This window comes from Aotus nancymaae, unplaced genomic scaffold (genome assembly GCF_030222135.1).
Source record: "Aotus nancymaae isolate 86718 unplaced genomic scaffold, 86718_ANA_hifiasm-v0.15.2.pri h1tg000286l, whole genome shotgun sequence".
Taxonomy (NCBI): domain Eukaryota; kingdom Metazoa; phylum Chordata; class Mammalia; order Primates; family Aotidae; genus Aotus; species Aotus nancymaae.
The window spans coordinates 83,668-96,540 of NW_026988701.1; positions in this window are offsets into that span (position 1 = coordinate 83,668).

Sequence of the window (12,873 nt, forward strand, 5' to 3'; positions counted from 1 at the left end):
GCCGAATGGGAAACGACGTGTGCAAACTGTTCACGACAAAGGACTAAAATCCAGAATACGTAACGAGCTCAAATAACCAACGATGAAAAACAACAAATAATCCCACTAAAAAACGGGCAAAGGACATCAAAAAACATACAAATGGCCAACTGATATATGAAAAAATGATCACATCAGGAATCACCAGGTAAGTGCCAATCAAAACTACAACGAGATACCTACCACCTCACCACAGCTAGGATAACTATTCTTAAAAATACAAACAGCGGATGCTGACATGATGCGGAGGAAAGGGAACTCTTACACACTGAGGCGGGACTGGAAATTAGTAACGTCGTTATGAAAACCAGTATGGAGATTTCTCAAAATACTAAAAACAAAACCACTACTTGATCCAGCCATCCCACTACTGGCTATTTAACCAACATAAAAGAAATCGGTATATCAAATCAGTATACACTCACATGTTTATCACAGCGCTATTGACAACAGCAAAGATATGGAATCGACCCAAGTATCCAACAATGAGCAGACAAGGAAAGCGTGGCATATATACACGATGGAACGCTATTCAGCCAGAAAAAACCATGAAATCACCTTGTTTGCAGCAACATGGATGAAGCTGCAGGTCATTATGTTAAGTGAAATAAGCCAGGCCAGCCATAGGAAGAAAAACATCACACATTCTCACAAACATGTGGGAGCTAAAAACAACAACGACAACAAAAAAAAAGTTGACCTCATGGAAACAAAGAATACAATGACAGGTATCAGAGGCTGGGAAGGGATGGGGGTGAGGAAGAGAGGTTGGTTAACGGGTACAAACATACAGTTAGAAACAGTAAGTTCTAACGTTCTATAGCAGAGTACGGTCACCATAGTTAGCTCAGGCTTGGAGTGCAATGGTGCGACGTATTTGCAATATGTTAGCAAATACGTATTGTATATTTCAAAGTAGCTGAAAGAGAAGGCTAGAATTGTTACCAGCACACAGAGATGATAAATCTCGGCCAGGCACGGTAGCTCACGCCTGTAATCCCAGCACTTTGGGAAACTGAGGCAGGTGGATCACGAGGTCAGGAGTTCAAGATCAGCCTGGCCAAGATGGTGAAACCCTGTCTCCACTAAAAATACAAAAATTAGCTGGGCATGTTGGCAGGCGACTATGGCTGTTTCAGGAAACATCCATTTACACTGTTTCCTGGATTGCAGGCGTAAAAACATGACTGAAGACATATACCGGCCCTACTGCCTGGACAATTCATAACCGTCGTAACAGTTACCATCTCGCTACTCAGAAGATTATATAGAAGTTGTATTTTTCATGAGACTCTATGACCTACTACCCCTAACTCTGACATACACATATTGTACAACCTTAACATATAATTATCAAATGTGATAACCAACGTTCTGTAAATTACCAGCTATTACCATATTTTGGTGTTTGCCTGTTAACCAAGCTGAGGAGGGAAGGGGGAGGTTGGAAGAAGCCTCATTTCACCTGCCCTTTCCCAAATTGCACTTCGAGAGTGTTCAAAAACTCAGTGTGTCCAGGTCTAAATCTCCAAGTGGGTCTAATTTTCACTGCTTAACAAAAGCGATGTAGAAAGCAATTACTGTAACCTCCATCAATCTTTTCAGATTGCACAGAATTCCCTCCTGAAAATTCCAATAGAAAAAAAGACAGGCATTCCCGTTTTAGTATGTACGTCGTCTTTCACACAAGTCATCGGAGAGTGAAAGCCTTTAAAACATCAAAATGTTCTTGGTATAGCTTTCCGACGAACGTGATAAAATAGACAAATAATCCATATTTACCAAGATTAAAAACACTTCCACCACGTATGGAAAATCTCTCCAAAAACACAGAATCTAATTCAAAATTTATAACTAAAAAGAGAGGGATCGATCCAAGATGGCCGGTTAGGAGGAACTCGGGATTGCAGCTCCAAGAGAAAGTGCAGAGGGTGAGTGGACGCCACATTTCCAGATGGATTTTTACTGCCCACAGACCAGGGGATTCACAGGCGGAGGAGCCCCACGGGTCACCAGCGCCGCTGGTTTGACCGGCGCGGCCGCTCGACCTGCTCCCCGGGGCAGCGGCTCCATGTGCAGAGTGAGTGAGACTGAGTCCCCTCTAAGCCAGCAAGGGGAGCTGAAACGGGGAGTCAAGCCAGGAGATTCCCGGGCAAAAACGCGCCACGGGAAACACAACTGAACCCGGGATGGTCCAGCTCTGTGGAGGAGGGGCGTCCTCCATTACGGAAACACCCTGCAGTTCCCAGGGCAATTTGCAGCAACCAAGGCAACCCGCCACTACAGAGACTCCGTCACTACAGGGGCGGGCCAACATAGCGGAAGCAGTTCTAACTACACCCATATAAACAGGACTGCAGGGAAGTTCACACGGAAGCTGGGCGGAGCCCACAGCAGCTCAGCGAAGCCTCTGCAGGCTGAGTGTGACTAGGCTGCCACCTTGTGGGCAGGAAAAACGGCAGCAAGACAGCGGAAAATCATACAGCCCTAACTCCCCGGGACAGAACACCTGGGGAAAGAAAAAAGGGGTTTATGAGTTCTGCTGCCGCAGACTTAAAATTACCAAAATCAGAAAGACAGCAACTACAAAGTCGATAGGTGGATAAATCCACAAAGATGGGAAGAAACCAGTGCAAAAAGGATGAAAACACCAGAAACCAGAACACCTCTCCTCCTCCAAGGGAGCACAACTCCTCACCAGCAAGGGAACAAGACTGGATGGAGAATGAGTGTGATGAAATGACAGAATCAGCTTTCAGAAAGTGGATAATAAGAAACTTCCGCGAGCTAAAAGAACATGTTCGAACCCAATGCAAAGAAACTAAGAACCTTGAAAAAAGACTTGACGAAATGCTAACGAGAATGGACAACTTAGAGAGGAATAGGAGTGAACTGATGGGAGCCGAAAAACACAACACGAGAACTTCGCGAAGCATGCACAAGTTTCAACAGGCGAATTGACCAAGCAGAAGAAAGGATATCAGAGGTCGAAGATCAACTCGATGAAATAAAACAAGAAGGCAAGATTAGAGAAAACAGCGTAAAAAGGAATGAACAAAGTCAACAAGAAATATGGGACTATGTGAAAAGACCTAATCTACGTTTGATAGGTGTACCTGAATGTGATGAAGAGAATGTATCCGAGCTGGAAAATACTCTTCAGGATATTATCCAGGAAAACTTCCCCAACCTAGCAAGGCAGGCCAATATTCAAGTCCAGGAAATACAGAGAACACCACAAAGATACATACTCTTCTAGAAGAGCAACCCCAAGGCACATAATCGTCAGATTCACCAGGGTTGAAATGAAGGAGACAATACTAAGGGCAGCCAGAGAGAAAGGTCGGGTTACCCACAAAGGGAAGCCCATCAGACTCACAGCACATCTCTCAGCAGAAACCCTACAGGCCAGAAGAGAGTGGGGGCCGATATTCAACATCCTTAAAGAAAAGAACTTCCAACCCAGAATTTCATATCCAGCCAAACTAAGCTTCCTAAGTGAAGGAAAAATAAAATCCTTTGTGAACAAGCAAGTACTCAGAGATTTCATCACCACCACACTAGCTTTACAAGAGCTCCTCAAGGAGGCACTACACATAGAAAAGAACAACCAGTACCAGCCACTCCAAAAACACACGAAATGGTAAAGAGCATCAACACAATGAAGAATCTGCATCAACCAATGGGCAAAACAGCCAGCTAGCATCAAAATGACAGGATCAAATTCACACCTAACAATATTAACCCTAAATGTAAACGGACTAAATGCCCCAATCAAAAGACACAGACTGGCAAATTGGATAAAAAGCCAAAACCCATCAGTGTGCTGTATCCAGGAAACCCACCTCACATGCAAGGATACACAAAGGCTCAAAATAAAGGGATGGAGGAAGATTTACCAAGCAAATGGAGAGCAAAAAAAAAGCCGGAGTTGCAATTCTCACCTCTGACAAAATAGACTTGAAAGCAACAAAGATCAAAAGAGACAAAGAAGGACATTACATAATGGTAAAAGGATCAATGCAACAAGAAGAGCTAACGATCCTAAATATATATGCACCTAATACAGGAGCACCCAGATACATAAGGCAAGTTCTTAAAGACTTACAAAGAGATCTAGACTCCCACACAATAATAGTGGGAGACTTCAACACACCATTGTCAATATTAGACAGATCGACGAGACTGAAAATTAACAAGGACATCCAGGGCTTGAACTCAGACTGGAACAAGCAAACCTAATAGACATTTACAGAACTCTCCACCCCAGATCCACAGAATATACATTCTTCTCAGCACCACATCACACCTACTCAAAAACTGACCACATAATTGGAAGTAAATCACCCCTCAGCAAATACAAAAGAACGGAAACCATATAACAAACAGTCTCTCGGACCACAGTGCAATCAAGTTAGAACTCAGAATTCAGAATTCAGAAACCAACCCAGAACCGCACAGCCTCATGGAAAATCAACAACTTTCTCCTGAATGTTGACTGGATAAACAACGAAATGAAGGCGGAAATAAAGATGCTCTTCGAAACCAACGAGAACGAAGACACCACATACCAGAATCTCTGGGACACATTTAAAGCCGTCTCTAGAGGAAAATATATAGCAATAAGTGCCCACATGAGAAGAAAGGAGAGATCTAAAATTGACACCCTATCGTCAAAATTGAAAGAGCTAGAGGAGCAAGATCAAAAAAACTCAAAACCTAGCAGAAGACAAGAAATAAATAAGATCAGAGCAGAACTGATGGAGATAGAGACACGAAAAACCCTACAAAAAAAAAAATCAATAAATCCAGGAGCTGGTTTTTTGAAAAGATAAACAAAATAGACCAGTAACCAGATTAATAAAAAAAAAAAAAAGAAAAGAGAGAATAACCAAATAGATGCAATAAAAAATGATAAAGGGGATATCACCACAGATGCCACAGAAATTCAAACCGTCATCAGAGATTATCACAAACAACTCTATGCACATAAACTAGAAAACCTGGAAGAAATGGATAAATTCCTGGACACTTGCCTCCTCCCAAGCCTAAACCAGGAAGAAGTCGAAACCCTGAATAGACCAATAACAAGGTCGTCTGAAGTCGAGGCAGCAATTAAGAGCCTACCACCCAAAAAACGCCCAGGTCCAGATGGGTTCACAGCCGAATTCTACCAGACATACAAAGAGGAACTGGTACCATTCCTACTGAAACGATTCCAAATAATCCAAAAAGAGGGAATCCTTCCCAAATCATTTTATGAGACCAACATCATCCTGATACCAAAACCCGGCAGAGACTCAACAAGAAAAGGAAACTACAGGCCAATATCCATGATGAACATAGATGCAAAAATCTTCAATAAAATACTGGCAAGCCGACTGCAACAGCACATCAAAAAGCTTATCCACCATGATCAAGCAGGCTTCATCCCGGGGATGCAAGGCTGGTTTAATATACGCAAGTCTATCAATGTAATTCACCACATAAACGGAACCAAAGACAAAAACCACATGATTATCTCAATTGAGGCAGAGAAGGCCTTCGACAAAATTCAACAGCCCTTCATGCTAAAAACTCTCAATAAACTAGGTATCGACGGAACATATCTCAAAATAATAAAAGCTATTTACAACAAACCAACAGCCAATATCATACTGAATGGGCAAAAACTGGAAGCATTCCCCTTGAAGTCTGGCACTGGAAAAGGATGCCCTCTCTCACCACTCCTATTCAATATAGTACAGGAAGTTCTAGCCAGAGCAATCAGGCAAGAAAAAGAAATAAAGGGTATTCAATTAGGAAAGGAGGAAGTCAAATTGTCTCTATTTGCAGACGACATGATTGTATACCTAGAAGACCCCGTCATCTCAGCCCAAAATCTCCTGAAACTGATAAGCAACTTCAGCAAAGTCTCAGGATACAAAATCAATGTGCAAAAATCACAGGCATTCCTATACACCAATAACAGACTTAAAGAGAGCCAAATCAAGAACGAACTGCCATTCACAATTGCTACAAAGAGAATAAAATACCTAGGAATACAACTAACAAGGAATGTAAAGGACCTCTTCAAGGAGAACTACAAACCACTGCTCAACGAAATAAGAGAGGACACAAACAGATGGAGAAACATTCCATGTTCATGCTTAGGAAGAATCACTATCGTGAAAATGGCCATACTGCCCAAAGTAATTTACAGATTCAACGCTATCCCCATCAAGCTACCAATGACCTTCTTCGCAGAACTGGAAAAAACCACCTTAAACTTCATATGGAACCAAAAGAGAGCCCGCATAGCCAAGTCAATTCTAAGCAAAAAGGACAAAGCGGGAGGCATCACACTACCGGACATCAAACTCTACTACAAGGCTACGGTAATCGAAACAGCATGGTACTGGTACCGAAACAGAGATATAGACCAATGGAACAGAACAGAGGCGTCAGAGGCAACACAACATATCTACAACCATCTGATCTTTGACAAACCTGATAAAAACAAGCAATGGGGAAAGGATTCCCTGTTCAAGAAGTGGTGTTGGGAAAACTGGCTAGCCATATGCAGAAAGCAGAAACTCGACCCCTTCCTGACACCTTACACTAAAATTGACTCCAGATGGATTAAAGACTTAAGCATAAGACCTAACACCATAAAAACCCTAGAAGGAAACCTAGGCAAAACCATTCAGGACATAGGCGTAGGCAAGGACTTTATGACCAAAACACCAAAAGCATTGGCAACAGAAGCCAAAACAGACAAACGGGACCTAATCAAACTCCACAGCTTCTGCACGGCGAAAGAAACAGTCAATAGAGTGAATCGGCAACCAACAGAATGGGAAAAAATTTTTGCAGCCTACCCGTCTGACAAAGGGCTGATATTCAGAATTTACAATGAGCTAAAACAGATTTACAAGAAAAAAACAAACAAGCCCATTCAAAAACGGGCGAAGGATACGAACAGACACTTTACAAAAGAAGACATACATGAGGCCAACAAGCATATGAAAAATGCTCATCATCACTGGTCATTAGAGAAATGCAAATCAAAACTACATTGAGATACCATCTCACGCCAGTTAGAATGGCGATCATTAAAAAATCTGGAGACAGCAGATGCTGGAGAGGATGTGGAGAAATAGGAACACTTTTACACCGTTGGTGGGAGTGTAAATTAGTTCAACCGTTGTGGAAGACAGTGTGGCGATTCCTCAAGGACCTAGAAATAGAAATTCCATTTGACCCAGCAATCCCATTACCGGGCATATATCCAAAGGATTATAAATCGTTCTACTATAAGGACACATGCACACGAACGTTCACTGCAGCACAGTTTACAATAGCAAAGACCTGGAACCAACCCAAATGCCCATCGATGATAGAATGGACAGGAAAAATGTGGCACATATGCACCATGGAATATTACGCAGCCATCAAAAACGATGAGTTCGCGTCCTTTGTAGGGACATGGATGAACCTGGAAACCATCATTCTCAGCAAACTGACACAAGAACACAAAATCAAACATCGCATGTTCTCACTCATAGACGGGTGTTGAACAAAGGGAACACATGGACACAGGGAGGGGAGCACTATACACTGGGGTCTGTTGCGGGGGAGTGGGGGGGGACAGTGGAGGGGTGGGGAGTTGGGGAGTGATAGCATGGGGAGAAATGCCAGATATAGGTGAAGGGGAGGAAGGCAGCAAATCACACTGCCACGTATGCACCTATGCAACAGCCTTGCATGATTTTCACATGTACCCCAAAACCTAAAATGCAACTTAAAAAAAAAAAAGAGAAATGTAAAAACAATTGCATAAACAAACTTGGAAATGCCTATGGGTTGACATTACTGAAGCCATTACTCAAAAGAAACCTCTGTAAAATCGAGAACGCACAATCAAAGCAATAAGATGCTGGAGAAAGCCAAACCAGAGGGGCCGCGCAGTCCCGCATTGCAAATGTCAACACATTCATTCCTAGACGAATACATCCAAGGTCACTCACTAAGAAGAAGAAAAGTGCGTGGCTCTCTAGAGCATGCAAGTTTCGCCCCGCGCATCAGGAAGGGGGCTGCGCCGGCGCGAGGACTGGCCGGTGGGCGTTCCGGCAACCTACAGCTTGCAAGGACCACGGCCATCCCCCGGGCCTAGGAAGGGTGGCCCGAGGGCAGGCCCGAGTCCCCAGGGTGACCCTACCCGCCCCTCCCCCCGCCCCGGGATTCTGCAACGCTCCCCGTCCCCGCGCCCGACTGCACAGCGCCGCCGCCCCCAGCCCGCGGGCCTCCCAGCTCTGCTTCAAACAAAGCGCGAGCTAACGGGCCGAAAGCGGCCAGGAAAGTGGGGACAGGAGGGTGGCGGCTACGTTGGCGGGGGGCGGCGGAGATGGGGGAATGGAGGAGTATGGGCCGGCGAAAAAGGAGCGCGCGCCCGCCCCGAGACCCAGGCCCGCCCCGCCCGGGTCCCCGCCGCGGCCCGGCCGGCAGTGGGCGCGGTGCGGGCGCTGCTGGAAAAACAATGCTCCGCCGGGCGCCGCGCAAGCCGCACTCACCTGCGCCCCCGGCCAGGCCGCCGCACCCCTGGCCCGCTCGCAACCCGCACCCCCTCACGGGCCTGCACGACCCACGCTCGCCCCGCGCGGACCTTACCTGCTGGCCGCTGAGGCCGCCGTCCACAGGCCCGCGGTTGCCGCCGTCGCACGTTCGCGTTTCCGCCGGCCCCAGCCCGAGCCAAAAGGCGCCTGCTGGATCCCGCTCCGTCGCCGCGGACGCCGCCGACCCCTTAGCCGGCAGCGAAACCGCGCACTGCGCCCGACCGACTGCAACTGCAGCCCCGGCGCCCGCTACGCCGGCGCAGTGGAGCGGGGCGGGGCGGTGGAGCGAGGCGCAGGCGCGGTGGAGCGGGGCGGGGCGGTGGAGCGGGGCGCAGGCGCGGTGGAGCGGGGCGGGGCGGTGGAGCGGGGCGCAGGCGCGGTGGAGCGGGGCGGGGCGGTGGAGCGGGGCGCAGGCGCGGTGGAGCGGGGCGGGGTGGGGCGGGGCGGTGGGGCGGGGCGGGGCGATGGAGGGGGCGGCTAAGGCGGGGCCCGAACTCCAGACGTCCAGGTGCGCGCCGGCAATGCGCGGCGGCAGGCGGCCGGAGCCCTGGAGCCTGAGGGGGCGCAGCTTCTCCTGGAGGGCAGGCAGCCAGAGAACGGCTTCGTTTTCGTTTTCAAACAGTAGGACTTTCTTTTTTTTTTTTTTTTTTTTTTGGTGTTAAGACGTGGTTTCACCATGTTGGTCAAGCTGGTCTTGAACTCCCGACCTCAGGTGATCCGCCCGCCTTGGCCTCCAAAGTGCTTGGATTACAGGCGTGAGCCACCGTGCCCGGCCAAGACTGTCAAGAAAGGACATGCCCCCTTTGTCCTGGGACGTAAGCCGCAAGTCGTCCTCAGTGGTGCACAGCGCGAATACTGAGGAAGCTGGATCACGGGGCTGGGCTGCGAGCCTTCCACTGTGAGGAGGGCTCAGAGGCTGGCCCAAGCCCCACTTTGCGGGGGGCGCACCCAGAGACGGCCCTGCACAGCCAGGTCCCGAAGGTCACCCCCCAGGACGAGGCCGATAGCGATGTGGGTGAGGACCCTGAGCCTGAGACCACACCCCAGAAGGCTGACGAGGACACCGGCCCGGACCAGGTAGGCCTCCCCTTCTCTGTTCCAGCTGTGGGCTGCAGGCCTTTCCTCGGGAGGGGTTTGGGGTTTTCAGTGGGTGTCACCTCACACCTTGTTTAGAGGAATGTGGCACACTGGCTGGCTCCCTCCCCACCCACCATTGTCTCTCCCCTACCCCCCCCAACTGTCCCCTGTGTGTGATGCTCCTCTCCCTGAGTCCACGTGTTCTCGTTGTTCAACACCCACCTATGAGTGAGAACATACGGTGCTTGGCTTTCTGTTCTTGGGTCAGTTGGCTGAGAATGATGGTTTCCAGATTCCTCCAAGTCCTTACAAAGGACACAAACTCATCGTTTTTTATAGCTGCTTAGTATTCCATGGTGTACATGTACCACAGTTTCTTTGTCCAGTCTATCATTGGTGGGCATTTGGGTTGGTTCCAGGTCTTTGCTATGGTACACAGGGCTGCAATGAACATACGTGTGCATGTGTCTTTAGAGTCGAAGGATTTGTAGTTTTTTAGGGTATATTCCCAAGAGTGGGATTGTTGGGTCAGATGGAATTTCTATTTCTAGATCCTTGAGAAAGCGCCACACTGTCTTCCACAATGGACACGGGGCCTTTTCTCCCTCTATGTCCTGGTGTGATGTGGACCCCTGGACACGGGGCCTGTCCTCCCTCTGTGTCCTGGTGTGATATGGACGTGTGGACACAGGGCCCAGCCTTCCTCCCTCTATGTCCTGGTGTGGCGTGAACCCATGGACATGGGGTCTGTCCTCCCTCTGTGTCCTGGTGTGATATGGAAGTGTGGACAAAGAGTCCTCCCTCTATGTCCTGGTGTGATATGGAAGTGTGGACAAAGAGCCCAGCCTTCCTCCCTCTATGTCCTGGTGTGACGCGGACCCCTGGACATGGGGCCTGTCATCCCTCCGTGTCCTGGTGTGATGTGGACGTGTGGAGACAGGGCCCAGCCTTCCTCCCACCATGTCTTGGTGTGGCATGAACCCGTGGACATGGGGCCTGTCCTCCCTCTGTGTCCTGGTGTCATGCGGACGTGTGGACAAAGAGCCCAGCCTTCTTCCCTCTATGTCCTGGTGTGACGTTGACACCTGGACATGGGGCCTGTCCTCCCTCTGTGTCCTGGTGTGATGTGGACCCGTGGACACGGGGCCTGTCCTCCCTCTATGCCCTGGTGGGACCTGGACCCTTGGACATGGGGCCTTTCCTCTCTCTGTGTCCTGGTCTGATGTGGACGTGTGGACACAGGGCGCAGCCTTCATCCATCTCTGTCCTGGTGTGACGTGATCCCCTGGACATGGAGCATTTACTCCCTCTGTGTCCTGGTGTGATGTGGACGTGTGAACACAGGACCTGGCCTTCCTCCCTCTATGTCATGGTATGACATGGACACCTGGAAACGGGGCCTGTCTTTCCTCTGTGTCCTGCTGTGACATGGACCGCTGGACACATGGCCTGTCCTCCCTCTGTGTCCTGGTGTGATGTGGCAGTGTGCACACACGGCCCAGCCGTCCTCCCACTGTGTCCTGGTGTGGACCCCTGGACACGGGGCTTCTCCTCCCTCTGTGTCCTGGTGTGATGTGGACCCCTGGACATGGGGCCTCTCCTCCCTCTGTGTCCTGGTGTGATGTGGACGTGTGGACACAGGGCCCAGCCTTCCTCCCTCTATGGACTGGTGTGACGTGGACTCCTGGACACCTGGACTGTCCTCCGTCTGTGTCTTGTTGTGATGTAGACCCCTGGACATGGGGCCAGTCCTCCCTCAGTGTCCTCGTGTGATGTGGACCCCTGGACATGGGACCTGTCATTCCTCTGTGTCCTGCTGTGATATGGACCCCTGGACAAGGGGCCTGTCCTTCCTCTGTCTCCTGGTGTAACAATCACGCCTGGACACAGGGCCTGTCCTCCCTCTGTGTCCTGGTGTGATGTGGACGTGTGGACACAGGGCCCAGCCTTGCTCCCTCTATGGACTGGTGTGACGTGGACTCCTGGACACCTGGACTGTCCTCCGTCTGTGTCTTGTTGTGATGTAGACCCCTGGACATGGGGCCAGTCCTCCCTCAGTGTCCTCGTGTGATGTGGACCCCTGGACATGGGACCTGTCATTCCTCTGTGTCCTGCTGTGATATGGACCCCTGGACAAGGGGCCTGTCCTTCCTCTGTCTCCTGGTGTAACAATCACGCCTGGACACAGGGCCTGTCCTCGCTCTGTGTCCTGGTGTGATGTGGACGTGTGGACACAGGGCCCAGCCCTCCTCCCTCTATGTCCTGGTGTGTCATGAAACCCTGGACATGGGGCCTGTCCTCCCTCTGTGTCCTGGTGTGATGTGGACGTGTGGACACAGGGCCCAGCCTTCCTCCCTCTATGTCATGGTGTGACAGGGACCACTGGACATGGGGCTTATCCTCCCTCTGTGTCCTGGTGTGATGTGGACCCCTGGACACGGGACCTGTTCTCCCTCTATCTCCTGGTGTGATGTGTACCGCTGGACATGGGGCCTGTCCTCACTGTGTGTCCTGCTGTGATGTGGAGGTGTGGACACTGGGCGCAGCCTTCCTCCCTCTATTTCCTGGTGTAATGTGGACCCCTGGACATGGGGTCTCACTTCCCTCTGTGTCCTGGTGTGATGTGGAACCATGGAGACGGGGCCTGTCCTCCCTCTAAGTCCTGGTGTGATGCGGACCACTGGACACAGGGACTGTCCTCCCTCTATTTCCTGGTGTGACGTGGACCTCTGGATATGGGGCCTGTCCTCCCTCTGTGGCCTGGTGTGATATGGAACCCTGGACACGGGGCCTGTCCTCTCTCTAAGTCCTGGTGTGCTGTGGACCCCTGGACATGGGGCCTCTCCTCCCTCTGTGTCCTGGTGTGATGTGGACCACTGGACATGGGGCCTGTCCTCCCTCTGTGTCCTGGTGTGATGTGGACATGTGGACACAAGGCCCAGCCTTCCTCCCTCTATGTCATGGTGTGACGTGGACCCCTGGACACGGGGCCTGTCCTCCCTCTGTGTCCTGGTGTGATGTGGAACCCTGGACACGGTGCCTGTGCTCCCTCTAAGTCCTGGTGTGACGTGGGCACCTGGTCATGGGCCCTGTCCTCCCTCTGTGTCCTGGTGTGATGTGGACATGTGGACACAGGGCCCAGCCTTCCCCTTCTATGTCATGG